The 13,473-nt window shown below is 41.4% G+C and overlaps 1 long non-coding RNA gene across 1 annotated transcript in view; it reads right to left on the reverse strand.

Annotated features, from left to right (window-relative positions):
* Positions 1 to 10,092: 10,092 nt before the first annotated feature.
* Positions 10,093 to 13,473, reverse strand: part of LOC117060755 — an 89,405-nt gene continuing 86,024 nt past the window's right edge. The window contains exons 2-3 of the long non-coding RNA XR_004428028.1: positions 11,870 to 11,950; positions 10,093 to 10,167 (exon numbers count right to left, since the gene is read on the reverse strand). This is a non-coding gene — a long non-coding RNA (uncharacterized LOC117060755). The remainder of the gene's footprint in view (positions 10,168 to 11,869; positions 11,951 to 13,473) is intronic.

Genomic DNA, 13,473 nt, shown 5'->3' on the forward strand with positions numbered 1-13,473 from the left:
CCACATGCAGCTGCTGGGTGACCTTGGGCTAGTCACACTTCTCTAAAGTCTCTCAGCCCCACTCACCTCACAGAGTGTTTGTTGTGGGGGAGGAAGGGAAAGGAGAATGTGAGCCGCTTTGAGACTCCTTCGGGTAGTGAAAAGCGGGATATCAAATCCAAACTCTTCTACTTTATATGTGTATTCCAAATTTCAATAAAGCCATCTGCATTTCCAGTTCTGTGGTACTAGTATGCATGCCGCCTGTCAGGGGAAGAGGGGCTACTCGGGGGGAGCAGGGAGAGAGAGAGAGGAGCAAGCTAGTGTTTCCTCCAGGGAAGGGGGGGTCAATAGGGTATACAGAAAAGCCACCTATAATCTCCATAGATTCATCTCCCAGCTTAAGTCCACATCAGGAATTGTCACCAGAAGAAGAAGAGCTGACAGGCTCCGGGAAGGCAGGGCAAAGACCAAGAGCAGTCAGTCTCAGACGGGAGGAGGAGACGATGGGGGGAAGGAGAAGGCGTCAACGTCATTTTAGAGTGCCCAGCCGTTGGTTTTGCTGGCGAGCGCGCCAAAGCCCGCCACTTTGGGAAACTGAAAGTAACTGAGCAGATGTACTCCAGAGACTCTGTAACTACATGATGAAAAATAAATAGTTTTAGCTTACTGGAGAGCTTGTCGTTTCTCAGGAGCAACATCCAAAGGGGGGAGCATTCCCTCACACCGCCAAAGGAAGAAAAGTGGTTAATTCTTTCTAATGGGGGTCAAGTTGCTCTTCTCTTCTCTGAAAATGGTTAACAGCCCCAAACTTGGGGTCCATGCCACAATCACAGCTTATTGTTAAAACTGTAGAAATTTAAATAAACTGATATTACAGATAGTGGACACATCTTTAGATGCAGACCACAGTTTCTATTTTGGTCCTTTGCAAAGATTCAGCTACATTTTACTTGCTGGTCTCAGGATATGTGTCAAGATTAGGATATCAATATCTATGTGAAAGGAAGGAATTGGAAGTAGTCTTTGCTAGGCTCCAAAAAAATCTTCAGAAGGTTAAAGGCTTTGTTCAGGCTGGCTGTGCGCCTAATGAAAGTCTGACAGCGTATGTGGTGTGTGGTAATTTATAGTGAAAATTAGCTGAACTCAATGAAATTGACATTTTACTTGCTTCAGTCCCTGGCATGGAATGGTAGCCCAAGAGGGAATCTAGGAGGAATACAAAAGGCCAAGGAGAGGCTGTGGAACCAAGTGAGAGCAGTGAAGTCTTGCTTTCATCTTACACTATTATACAATTCAGAGGGAGCTGGGAATGGCACAAATTGAATGGCTCTGAAGTAGGGGCAAACTGCATTCTCAACAGTTCTTATGGACAACAGAGACTAGCAATAATGGCTGAAGTGTAATACTGCAGAGTACAGAATTTGTCATTACTGAGCTTTCTTCAATCAAGGAGGGGAAATAATCCAAGCCTTCTCAAGGCTGAATTCTTTGAACAGCAGCTTCCCACACTGCTAGTTGCATGATTTGCAGCTCAATCCTATGCCTGTTTACTCAGAAGTAATTCCCACTGACTTATTTACAGGTAAGCCAACATGTTTCCATGTTGGGATGGGCAAATTTGACAGTTTTGGTTTTTCTCAGTTTTTTATTTTCCCCCAATCTTAAATTCACTTCTCCACATCAGTTTCTGATTATTATTTTTAAGTACTCATGGAAATCCATCAGTATTTTACTGCTAATTTTTCCTTATATACACATTTTTGTATTTTCCCCCCTTAATACAGGAAACACATCTGTTCAGACTCAGACCTAGGTGCAATAAGCTACAGTACATAAATTTAGTAGTAAGTGAGTATATGTTTCAACTCATTCCCAAATCTGGGATTCAGATACACTACAAATGCACTACTTTTGTATGCACTTTTTTGTATGCACTTTGCCCAATATATGCATTTTTCATTAATACATGAATTTTAGTGTGCACTTTCTCCTGAATTATGGAATTTAGTATGCATTTTTGTTGAAGCACTGCATTGCAAAATTTAAAGAAATATTTGAAGAAATTTTAAAGGCATGGCTATATTTCAGTTTGCCTTACTGGTTCAGAAAGTGCATATTAGGTTCTCAGTAAAATGCAAACCAAATGAATTTCTCTCCATCCCTGTGACTCCAAGATGCTCCAGAGCATCACTGTCCATGAGATCTCCATAGCCATTCCAGTTACCCTCCACAGCCACATTCTCGGGACTGTGTTTCAACAAGTTTGGTTTTCCATCAAAATCTACAATTTATGCCAACTCCTGCTTCCCCTTGGCAGTAATTCATGGTCCTTGCACTATGTGGATATTACTCATGGCTGAGACTGTTCCAAAAGCTTCTTGCCACTTTGAGGGTCATAAATTATGCTTTCATAGAGCTTTGGGGGACCCAGCTGTTATAGCTTTTTCTAAATGACCAGCAAGCAAAGAATAAGTATTTTGTATTTGCTACTGATGCCACATTTGCTTTCTTGTCCATGAATATCAATACATATCTTCTGGGATGTGGTAGGATAGAAACATGCAGCATCCCCTAGAATAACTGGAGATGGCATCACAGCTGGTTCTGTACATTCTTTCAAACACAACAGGATGGACAATACATTGATTTAATGACACAGGAAAAACTTAGGCTGAGCCATGTAATATATGTATGACCTGTACACTTCTGGTTGAGATTTGCATTAGATCTCGCAGTATGAGATCCATCCCATTGTGGTACAGTATATAGGTCTTCAGATAGGGACATAAAAATGCAATAAATGGATACAATACTACTGTCTACAAAATGCTGCTGCAGCAACCAGAATATTTCATCTCCTTGGCTGGGTTTATAGTATGCGTCACTCTTGTGTAATTTGAATATTTTTAATATGTTGCTGCATATAAAATTGAATCCATCATATCTCCATAATCAACATGCTCCAATTTCTGTTTTCTCCTGTAACTGCAAGTCTCAGATTTCTGGTTCACTGGAAGGCTACTTCTATTATTTCTGAATGTATTTGTTTCCAGAGACAAATTCCAAGAGCATTAGGAAAATGCTTTTCATAGAAGAGTTTTAGAATATCCAAGTTGTTGCAAGCCCAGACATGGTGAGCTCACCACCCCTGAAGCTGGGATGTGGGTAGAAGCAACCATCAGTAAAACCAAATGAAAAATTCTCAAGAATGGCTTAACGGAGGAGAAGGCTACAAGTCTCACATTGAAAACTTTAAAAAAAAAAAGCTTGGCTAAGCAGGCTCATAATCCATTGGTGCTGAAATAATGGCGGTGTTGTCTTACCCATAAAGGGAGGGAATTCCACAAATGAGGTGTCAGTAGACCTACAAAATGTAAGCAAGCAGTACTGGCCAGTACAAAATGTAGGGGTACCAGCACAAAATGTAAGCAGTCATGGGGTGGAGAAAAGATTGCTGCTGGTAACTGAGTGGAAGGGAAGCAGGGGTAAAGAGGTGGGGTACAGGTATAGCACTGGGAGCAAAAGATTGTCTCTGCTGCTCTGTTGGCACCATGTCAACTGCTCCACTGCCTCCTTCTCACCCTCTCAGTTACCATCAGCAACCTCTGCTTGTGATGCCAGGGAGGCAATGCCACCACATCCTGCCAGTCGCTTCTGAAGGTAAGCAGTTGTACATGCACTGCAAAAGTCCAGACTTCCACTGGCTCGCTAAGGTGAAGTTAGTTCGGGAGCAACCAGTCGTTTCCTTTCACCTTTTAAATACTTACACCACACTGTTATACAGACAGCTCAGCTTCTTATTGTGAGTGGCCTTTTATTTTCATAGCCACATTTTGGGTTTCAGACTGAAACTCAAGTCTCTTGAGTTCTTCTCTCAAAATTCTCTACCTCCTTCCATATTGGAATATGACCTACAGGCTGAATGAGGTGAAGTCTGGTATTATATGTCTGACTGAAATATCATTTGCCTACTGGCAGCATTGCCAGATCTATGAACTGGTGATGCAACAAATAAACAGCATAGGCTGGCCTAAATAAGACCAAGATGCACATGAAAGGCTTTCCTTCCATTCATTCTTTTACTGTTCCTCTGGTTTTCTCCACCCTTGTTCCTGCCGTTCTCCTTCTAAATTTCTATTTAACTGGAACAATGTCTAAAATTAATTCCACAGTTGGAGCATGCTTGGTTTGTCTCAGCTTTCATTTCGTTTGCAACAATAATTATGTGACCACAGATATGATCGCACCAGAAGTCTTCTTGTGCAGTATTCTGCTACCACACTCCGGCACATTGGCAAAACACCACAAAAAATAACAATGCTACAACTGTTTGTTTAATCACATCAAGTTTGCATTTAAGCTGGGGGTTTTTTTTTAATCAGTGCACATCTCATGCCATTTGCATTGGTAAAATTCTGTGCAAAGGCTATGATCACATCAATACATAATAAGTCTTTTCCCAGAGGGGATAAATGACAATCAAATGAAAATAAAGGGAATAGACCATGAAGATTTATTTATTTTAATTCATTTCATTTATGAATCACTTCCCATGAAACATCCCAAAGCAATTTCACAATAAAAACACAGAGAAATACAATTTCTAGGCCAACACAGATAAGGACTGGGATAAAACAACATTCCACTTAAAAGATTTGTTGGAAGAGAGAGGTCTTCAATAAGTACCAAAAAAGGAAATAAGATAGTGCTTGTCTGCTATGCAATGGGAGTTTCAATGCACAGGTGTCACCTAACTAAAGTTGATTGACTCCAAAAATGAAGGAACTATGAAAAAGCATTACACCCTAGAACCTAAACTCTCAAGAGATGAGTCGTTGACCACCCCTCTCCTGGATATGTTTTTTTTCTTTTCGTTAGATGCTTGCTTTGAAGACAGCCTTTGCCTTGGAAGTGTGGATTTACTGAAGCAATATTGGCATGTGTGCTTGTGTATCTGTGCTGAAGACTTTTGGCAATGACCTTTGTTGGTCTAGTAAACAGAATACTTCTGATAGGAAACCATTTTTATTATGGGATTTCCCATTTGGTAAGCATCCTCATTGATCCTGCCTGAAGCACTTTCTTCTGCCATATGATTGTTTCTACCCACCATGTTGGAGCCCTGCAGTATGTTCTATCACATTCAGAAGCATGGTTAGTTTGAATGGGAGACAATATCTTTTCTATTCTGGTGCTCAGGTTACAGAACTCTCTTTGTAGAGAGTTGCAGTTGACTTGCTCTCTTTTAAGCTACAATCTTTTTATTCCATAAAACTTGTAATGTGGTTAGGCTGCAAACACTATACACATTTACCTGGGAGTAAGCTCCATTGAACACAATACTTGTTGCTGTTGTTCAGTTGTGTCCGACTCTTCGTGACCCCATGGACCAGAGCACGCCAGGCACCCCTATCCTCCACTGCCTCCCGCAGTTTGGCCAAACTCATGCCAGTCGCTTCGAGAACTCTGTCCAACCATCGCATCCTCTGTTGTCCCCTTCTCCTTGTGCTCTCCATCTTTCCCAACATCAGGGTCTTTTCCAGGGAGTCTTCTCTTCTCATGAGGTGGCCAAAGTACTGGAGCCTCAGCTTCAGGATCTGCCCTTCCAGTGAGCACTCAGGGCTGATTTCTTTAAGGATGGATAAGTTTGATCTTTTTGCAGTCCATGGGACTCTCAAGAGTCTCCTCCAGCACCATAATTCAAAAGCATCAATTCTTCAGCGATCAGTATTCTTTATGGTCCAGCTCTCACTTCCATACATACAGTAAATATGCTGTTTCTCAAGCTCCCATCACATTTTAATCTGCTCTGATCTTACAATACTATTTTAAAGCAATTTTTGAATGTTCTTACACTTGTTTTTATTTTTGGGATGTGTTTTACTCATTTCGTAAGCTGCTTGAAATTAATTTATAAAGAAACGTGAGGGAGGAAAGTTTTAAATGAAAAAATACCTATGGGTTTTTGCTTTGTTGCATTTCCCTGCTTTAGAACTTGTTCTCGTAAGAGCTGGCTGATAAGCGCAGAGGGCTCCACACATGAGTAATGTTGAAGAAAAAGTGCAGCAGCTTCTTCTGCGAAAAGGGCATGATGGAAAGCAGAAATCCCTTTTTTCTCCAATTTGCCACGAGTACCTTCTTTGACGCTACACAGCTCATGTGTGAGCAATTATTCATGCTTATCAGCCAGCTTAATAAAGTGCTGCATTTTTTAAGTAGATAAAAAGCACAGGTACAGTTTCAGGTGAAGTATGAGCAATGAGCCATTGAAATTTTAGGTAATACCCATTTCTACCCGCCTCCCCGTTAAAAAAAAAATGTTCCTGTTGAAAAATAAAATGAAATTGTTAGTGCCTTTCATTTGCAGATAAAGATAACAGCTCATGCATAAGATTAATGTATATTCATGAGTGGAATTATGGATGTTCATGAAAGCACTACATTAGTGATTGGTTAATCAACATCTACTTTATTTCCTTAAAGTTAGCATAGTTGCTAATCAAAGATAATTACTGCATGTCATTTACAGTGTTGATCACTCATTCTTTTGGGGAAAGAACAAACAGCGCAATTTACACTTTAACGCAAGCAGCACCAGAATGAAGGAATAACTGTGAGTGCAATGTTCTGTACTGCAACATGTTGCCAATACAGTTTAGGGATGTTTAAAATAATACTGCTAAGCAAGATGGACTCTGCATTTTAATAGTATTTCCCCTCCAGGATTCAGCTCCGATTACAAATATTAATGACCTAGTTTTTACCAGCTGCGATGAAATGTGGTGAGCGGTTTACATTCTCAAAGGAAAACATACAGTGCAAGAGAGATTTAGACTTCAATTTTATACTCACTTTCTGGGAAATGAATCCCATCAAACTCAATTGGGTTTACTTTTGAGCAGACATCTATAGGATGTGTATTGACAGTCAATTGTAGAAGATACAAAAATGAGACTGAAAATAGGTCTGGAAATGTTCTGGAAATATTGACTCCAAAATAAAAGCTTTGAAAATGTGCTTCGTATCCTCAACAGCTGCACATTTGTGTCATTATCATTTAAATGCATATCTCATTATGGGCCTCTTATTAAACAAAACCTATGCCTTTAAAAACTTTGGGTGGTATTCAGCAGAATAATTGCCCCAGTTGGATAACTTATTGTGCAGCAGGCCTCTCCCGTCTCATGTGTGCCCCACACCATCCCCACAATTCCCTAGAACAGGTTTAGGGCGTGCATAGAATGGAGAAGGGGGAGGGAGTCCTGTTGCACAAGCATAAGTTGTTGCCTGCAACCCTCTCACTAAAACAAAAGGCAGTGGTCCTCAAAGTTGGATCTCATTCTTTGTTTCCAAATTAAATTATCATGTTATATATCCCATTGGCCTAGTTTGCATGCCAAACCAACCAAGCCACCTGGACCATGCAAATCTAGCAGCTCCTAGATTGGCCATGGTTAGCTAGGAGAGAGCTTAACCAAGAGCCCAGGTTGGGATGACACACTAAGCCGAACCTTGGTTTAGCTCAGTGCGGCACAGTGTGGGTATGGCAAGTGATAGTTTGACTTACAGTGTCATGGGGACTAGGGAACTCATTCTTAACAATGATCTGATCTGGTATAAAGTGCCGATGATGTCCATATATATAAATATATATGTTTATTTATATATTTATTTCAGAAACGCATTAAAATACACCAAATAGGTGCCCTTTGGTAGCATCCCAGAATTAATGGTTGCTATTCTTTCCCAAGACTTCTTTTCTATGACTTTTCTTTTTAACTAGTTCATCTAAGTTATGGACCAATGAAAGAAACAGGAGGAAGGGGAGATAATTGTTGTTATCTTTAGTGTAGGAAAGGGAGAGATCTTTTCTACTTTATCAGATACTCGAGACCTAGACATCTTCTTAGACTCAGCAGCTTGAGGAAATTATTATTTATTCCTGCATCGGAGCCACCATCGGCTAGCATTTCTCACTTTGTGTACTTTCTTATCTCTAAATATTTGTCAGTGTTCCTATACCGCTCTCTGCAGTGCCTACATTGAGTAAAAAGAACAGTAGCAACTCTTTCTCAAATCTTGCTGACATGGACACCATGCTGCACTTCTGGCCAACTCTAAAAAGCCCTATTCAGGTATTAAGTCACACATAACTGTCATTGTGGGGCTGTGCACCACCATTCATCCCCTGTTGGCCCTCTCTGCAATTTTATCCATGCGTTGATGGTATGTCTACAGTGGGACTGCTTCTTGAACATGCATTGGCTCTCCCCATGAACAATGAATGCACATTTGGGAGGTTCTCCCCCTGCATTGATAAAGGGCTGGTGCAAGGATATGAAGGTTTATGCTGCCCTGCTCTCCTGCATCACACAATGTGTGGGGATACTGCCAAATACTGACCCAAACTGCCCCATCATTTCCTCTGACTGCTAGCTTGCCCAAGGTGTCAGAAAAGAACACCATGCATAATGCCGCCTTCCTTTGCTATTCATAGTATAATAATGCTGCAACTTCCTTGCAAACTCCTTCCTGGATAGAAAATTTGCAAATTAGCCTTCATTGTAAGAAAATTTGCCCGAAGAATGAAAATAATGAGCGGTTGGGGGCTGGATTCACCTAATGAGCCCTGTCAGCGGATGCCATGCATAAGAACTTCTGCTTGTGCAATGGGGCTTTCCCCCGACTCTTCCTTTGGTACCCCTCCAAATGGCTTGTGTGCATGTCAGGCAAGCCCCCAGAACAGCACACAGGGGAAGCAGGGGGCTTGTTCCATCTGGCAAGTTTGTGCAGATGGAAGAACTGGAAGAGCACAATGCTTAATTTCACCTTTACATGCTAAGCATTGTATCCAGTGTTTGAACTCTTCAGAGAAGGCCTATTGAAATTAATAGAAATTGCTAACTTAGATCCAGTAATTTGAATGGGCCTGCTCTGAATAGGACTTAGTTGGATACAACGCCAAGAAACTTATTAAAAGTCTGCAATATGGTAGACAAGATTTGGAGTTGCACAAAGCAGGGTACCCCCCCCCTCTCTCTGTTAAAATTAGCAGCATACAAATAAACTGATGATGAACTAATGATGAATGATGCTAATAATGAGTCCATACTTTGCTGAAAGTGACCAAAGGGGTTATAGGGCAGGCAGTGGTTAGACAGATGAGGTGGTGGGACAAAGAGAAATAACATAATAAGAAACTTTTAAAAGTTCATTTCATCATGATGCCTTTGGAAGTCTTGCGCATGCCACAAAGAGATGGCTATGATACTGGTACCCATGCACTTCAGTGCTCCCACCAGCTTTATGTTACAAGCAAAAGCAACATTAGCAGCCATAAGTCTTTTTAATATGCCAAGAAATAATGACATACAAAATGTATGCCATAAAATCTTAATACGGACATTCATACGACATAAATTTTGCATAAATTTAAATGAGCCCGAGATACAAATGATATTGAGCCTGTACCCCAGGGCATTATCCATTGTCATCTGCAGTAATCCTAATTTGAATATATATATTTTCTCTCTCTATTTTTTACTCATCTTAATTTATCTCCAAAATGAGGCTGTACAGTATGGGGCTGATGTTCACAGATACTAAACTGCTGAAACTCCAGCTGTCTTTAATCAGGATTAAGAGTGAATAGTGCCTCCAAAAGATATGTTTCCCCTCTGCAGAGCAATCCGTTGCCAGTGATCACATAACCACATGAAAATGTATCCTGCTGCTAAGACCACTTGCCCATCCAGTCCCTTAAAGTAGGCAAAGCATTGTACAACAATGCAGCATTCTGTTCCCAGTATTTGAGCCTCTAGCCCCTGAAGGTACTTTCCTACAGATTAAAGTATTTCCCCATATATTAATATACTTGTATTCAAGGAATTCTTTTTGAAAAATCTAATATTTGTAATGATCAACTGCACATCCAAAGCTGTGAATTCTGCAAGCCATTGACCTCTATGAAAGAACCCCTGTCTGGCTATTCATTTCCACCCAAGAGTGCTTTCATATCAGACAAAATTTCAGGATACTTACATTTGTTTCATGTTTAATGCAATACTTCATGTCAACAACATTGTTCCAGACTAATGTTCCTTTCACTATACGATTGACACGTTTCTTTTAGGGTACCTCACAGTGGGGGTCCTTGCAGAGAACATTGCTGTGAGCTGGCTTCACCTAGCAAAATATCAAAAAGGGTGGGGGGGGAGAGAGAGAGAGAGAGAGAGAGAGAGAGAGAGAGAGAGAGAGAGAGAGAGAGAGAGAGAGAGAAATGGATAAGTTTTTCTCGGATTTGCCAGCAAAATATTTTGCCCATTTAAAAGAACAAGATTTCAGATTGCTCTTCATAAGAAGGTAGCTTTCCTCATAGGGAAAGATATATAGAAATGAATGGGTGGGTGGGTGAAAGAAATAAAAATAGAAATAGAAAAGCAAAGCAAGATACATATTTTGAAGCAGTAGACTCATTTGCTATGGCTCACAGCTATGAGGTGTTCGTGAATATGAAAAGAAAATGCAGTCAAGATAAAATAAAAACTTTGAGCCACAAATTATTGTGAATAAAAGAGGATGGGTTGAATTCCTTGTGAACAATGGCGGCATTTTTATTGATGCCACTCCCTCCCAATTATCTGTTTCTAGTTTACTGAATCAATGTGGATAATTTAGAAACAGGATCTTTAGAAAAGTCACATATCTGGAATGATCGCTCCCCACATCAAATGGGGGGTGATGTTTGCTCCTAGGCTCCTAGGCGACACCTGGTAGTTCGGACTGGCTGCGCCTTCCCCCAGGAGAGATACCTGGGGTCTCTGCCTACCCCGGCTAAGCGCCCAATCCCGCCTGGGGAGGCGTTGCCAGGGGATTGGCCAGGTAAGGGGAGGGACTAACTAGCCCACACAATAGAATGTGTAGCCTACCAGGAAGCATTGGTTAGAGTAGATACTGGTGGGTTGTGATGAGCTTTTGAAGCACTGAGCTGCAGCTTGCCTTGCACCCACCAACCAGCACCAGCCACCAGTTCTATCAGTTTCAGTACATGGAATGGGAGGACGAGCATCATCTTGTCCTTCTCCTCAGGCAGCAAATTGTCTTGGGCTGGCCGTAGTAGGAAAAGAGGCAGGGTGGTGGTGGTGGTTAGGAAATGAATACTTGTTTGTTTTCCAAAGGATGAAGTGCATGGTTTGCTGCGATGTTTGATCTGTAAACTCGGCATCACACTATCAGATGCAATAGATATCAGATGCCTTTCCCAGCCTAGTGGCCTCCTGGTGTTTTGGATTACAATTCCCATAATCCGTTCCCACTACCTGAGGCTGATTGGAATTGTAGTGGAAAACATCTGGAGGGCCATAGGTTCCCCATCCTTCTTTTATTTTCTGGCAAGAATTGCTAACTATTTTTTTTACAAAAAATATATAAATCAATAAATGCTCCCCCTACCTATTTTCTCAATATATTATTGGGAAACTGAGAAGTAAAATAGAGTCCCGTTGGGGCAGCCTCCAAAGCATAACTGCTCTCTGTATTTTAGGAAATGCTAATGCAGCTGGTTGCAAATGCCAGAAAGGCAACACAGATATCAGCCTGGGATTTGATTTCTCAATCTGGAGCTCACTGTAGATCAGTCCTGGGTGGGTTGGCTCACAAGCAGCCCTGCGGTGGTATTAGACTATGGAGAACTGTTATGTGTCAGCGTGCGTTTTACACACACTCCTCATAATGAATTATGAAGCAGCAGGACAGTATCTTTGTGGGAATGGCAGCGATGAACAGAGCCAGTGTGTGCGCATTAAGAGTGAGGAGTGAGAAATGGGAATAAATATCACACCAGCTCGCTGAAACACAGCTTGATCTTCTTGAGTTTCCATTGTCTCACCTGGGAAATGAGGATTACAACAGCCTCATTTGGAACGCTGGAGTCTTCCTCAATTAAAGGAAATGGCAAAGAGCAGGAGATCTGAAAGAGAGTAAAACTTGGTCAAAGTCAGCACGCTAATACCATTTGTTTCGCTTGTAAGAATGTTAATTCTTCATGCATTACTGTACATACATTACGTTGTTTTTTAAAAAAATGCTCGCAGACTTAGGATGGAATTCAATGTAGTGCTAAGGAGATTGTTCTGTTGGTGCAATGATTTCTGGCTGTCTTGTGGAATATTGGCCCTTTCCACCACCCATATGCTGTTCTGGGGGTTCTCCTGACCCCTTCACAGTGGATGTGGGGGGGGGAAAGCAAATATGGGTGTGGGGAGATGAACGCCCCATTGCATGAGTGGCAGTCCTTCTGCTGGTTTCTGCTAGCGGAACCAGGTGCATAGTCACACAATAAAAATTCCATTCTAAACAGAATATATTCTGATTCTCATCTCTTTGTGATTTTACTGTTTAAGTCTTTTTTTTTCTTCAATCAATTTTAGTGTCTTTTAAAATCATGTAAGCTGCATGGGGAATTTTATTAAATGGCATGGTATGACTTTCTCTGAAAAAACAAGCAAGCATAGGTTGTGCATCATAGCTCTCTATCTGAATGTAGTCAATGGAAGGTAAAAGAGAAAGCTGCTCTCCCACCCTGCCCACAACAAAATGGTAGGACACAAGGCGCAGCTGTTGATTTGCCAGTATATCTCTTCTTCCCTTGTCAGAGTGCTTTGTTAGGCTGCAATCCTGTGAATACCTTACTGGGAGTAAACCCCATTAAATCCATTGGGACTTGCTTCCAGGTAAGCATGGCTAAGATTAGACTGCACAAGGCATCTCACTGGCTTGGAGAAAACTAAATTGACTATAGATTCTTTTTTTCATATCATTAATCAAATGAAGAAGTGCTTTGGCAGTGATGGATCTGTTAGGCAGGCCTCCTAACAGAGGTGAAAGCAGTTGTTACAAGAGTTGAAAGTTTTTTTTTTTTATCCTTATGCTGTTGATTTACTGGCTTACTCAAAACCAAAAGCTGTGTAGCTTCTAAAAACAAAAGAGTTGATTAGATATTTTGCAGGCAAATATTTATTCAGCACTGTAAAGGTTTGGCCTCACAGGCATGTTACACCAAGCCAAGCCCCCTAATCTATCTACAGTGGTACCTCGGGTTGAGTACGCTTCAGGTTAAGAATTCCGCTTAAGAACAGAAATCGTGCTCTGGCAGTGCAGCGGCAGCAGGAGGTCCCATTAGCTAGTTTGGTGTAGTGGTTAGGAGCGGCATACTCGTAATCTGGGGAACCGGGTTCGTGTCTGCACTCCTCCACATGCAGCTGCTGGGTGACCTTGGGCTAGTCACACTTCTCTGAAGTCTCTCAGCCTCACTCACCTCACAGAGTGTTTGTTGTGGGGGAGGAAGGGAAAGGAGAATGTTAGCCGCTTTGAGACTCCTTCGGGTAGTAAAAAGCGGGATATCAAATCCAAACTCTTCTTCTCTTCTTCTTCAGGTTAACTACGCTTCAGGTTAAGAACGGTCCTCCGGAACGAATTAAGTACTTAACCCGA

The sequence above is a fragment of the Lacerta agilis genome, chromosome 1, assembly GCF_009819535.1.
Source record: "Lacerta agilis isolate rLacAgi1 chromosome 1, rLacAgi1.pri, whole genome shotgun sequence".
NCBI lineage: Eukaryota > Metazoa > Chordata > Lepidosauria > Squamata > Lacertidae > Lacerta > Lacerta agilis.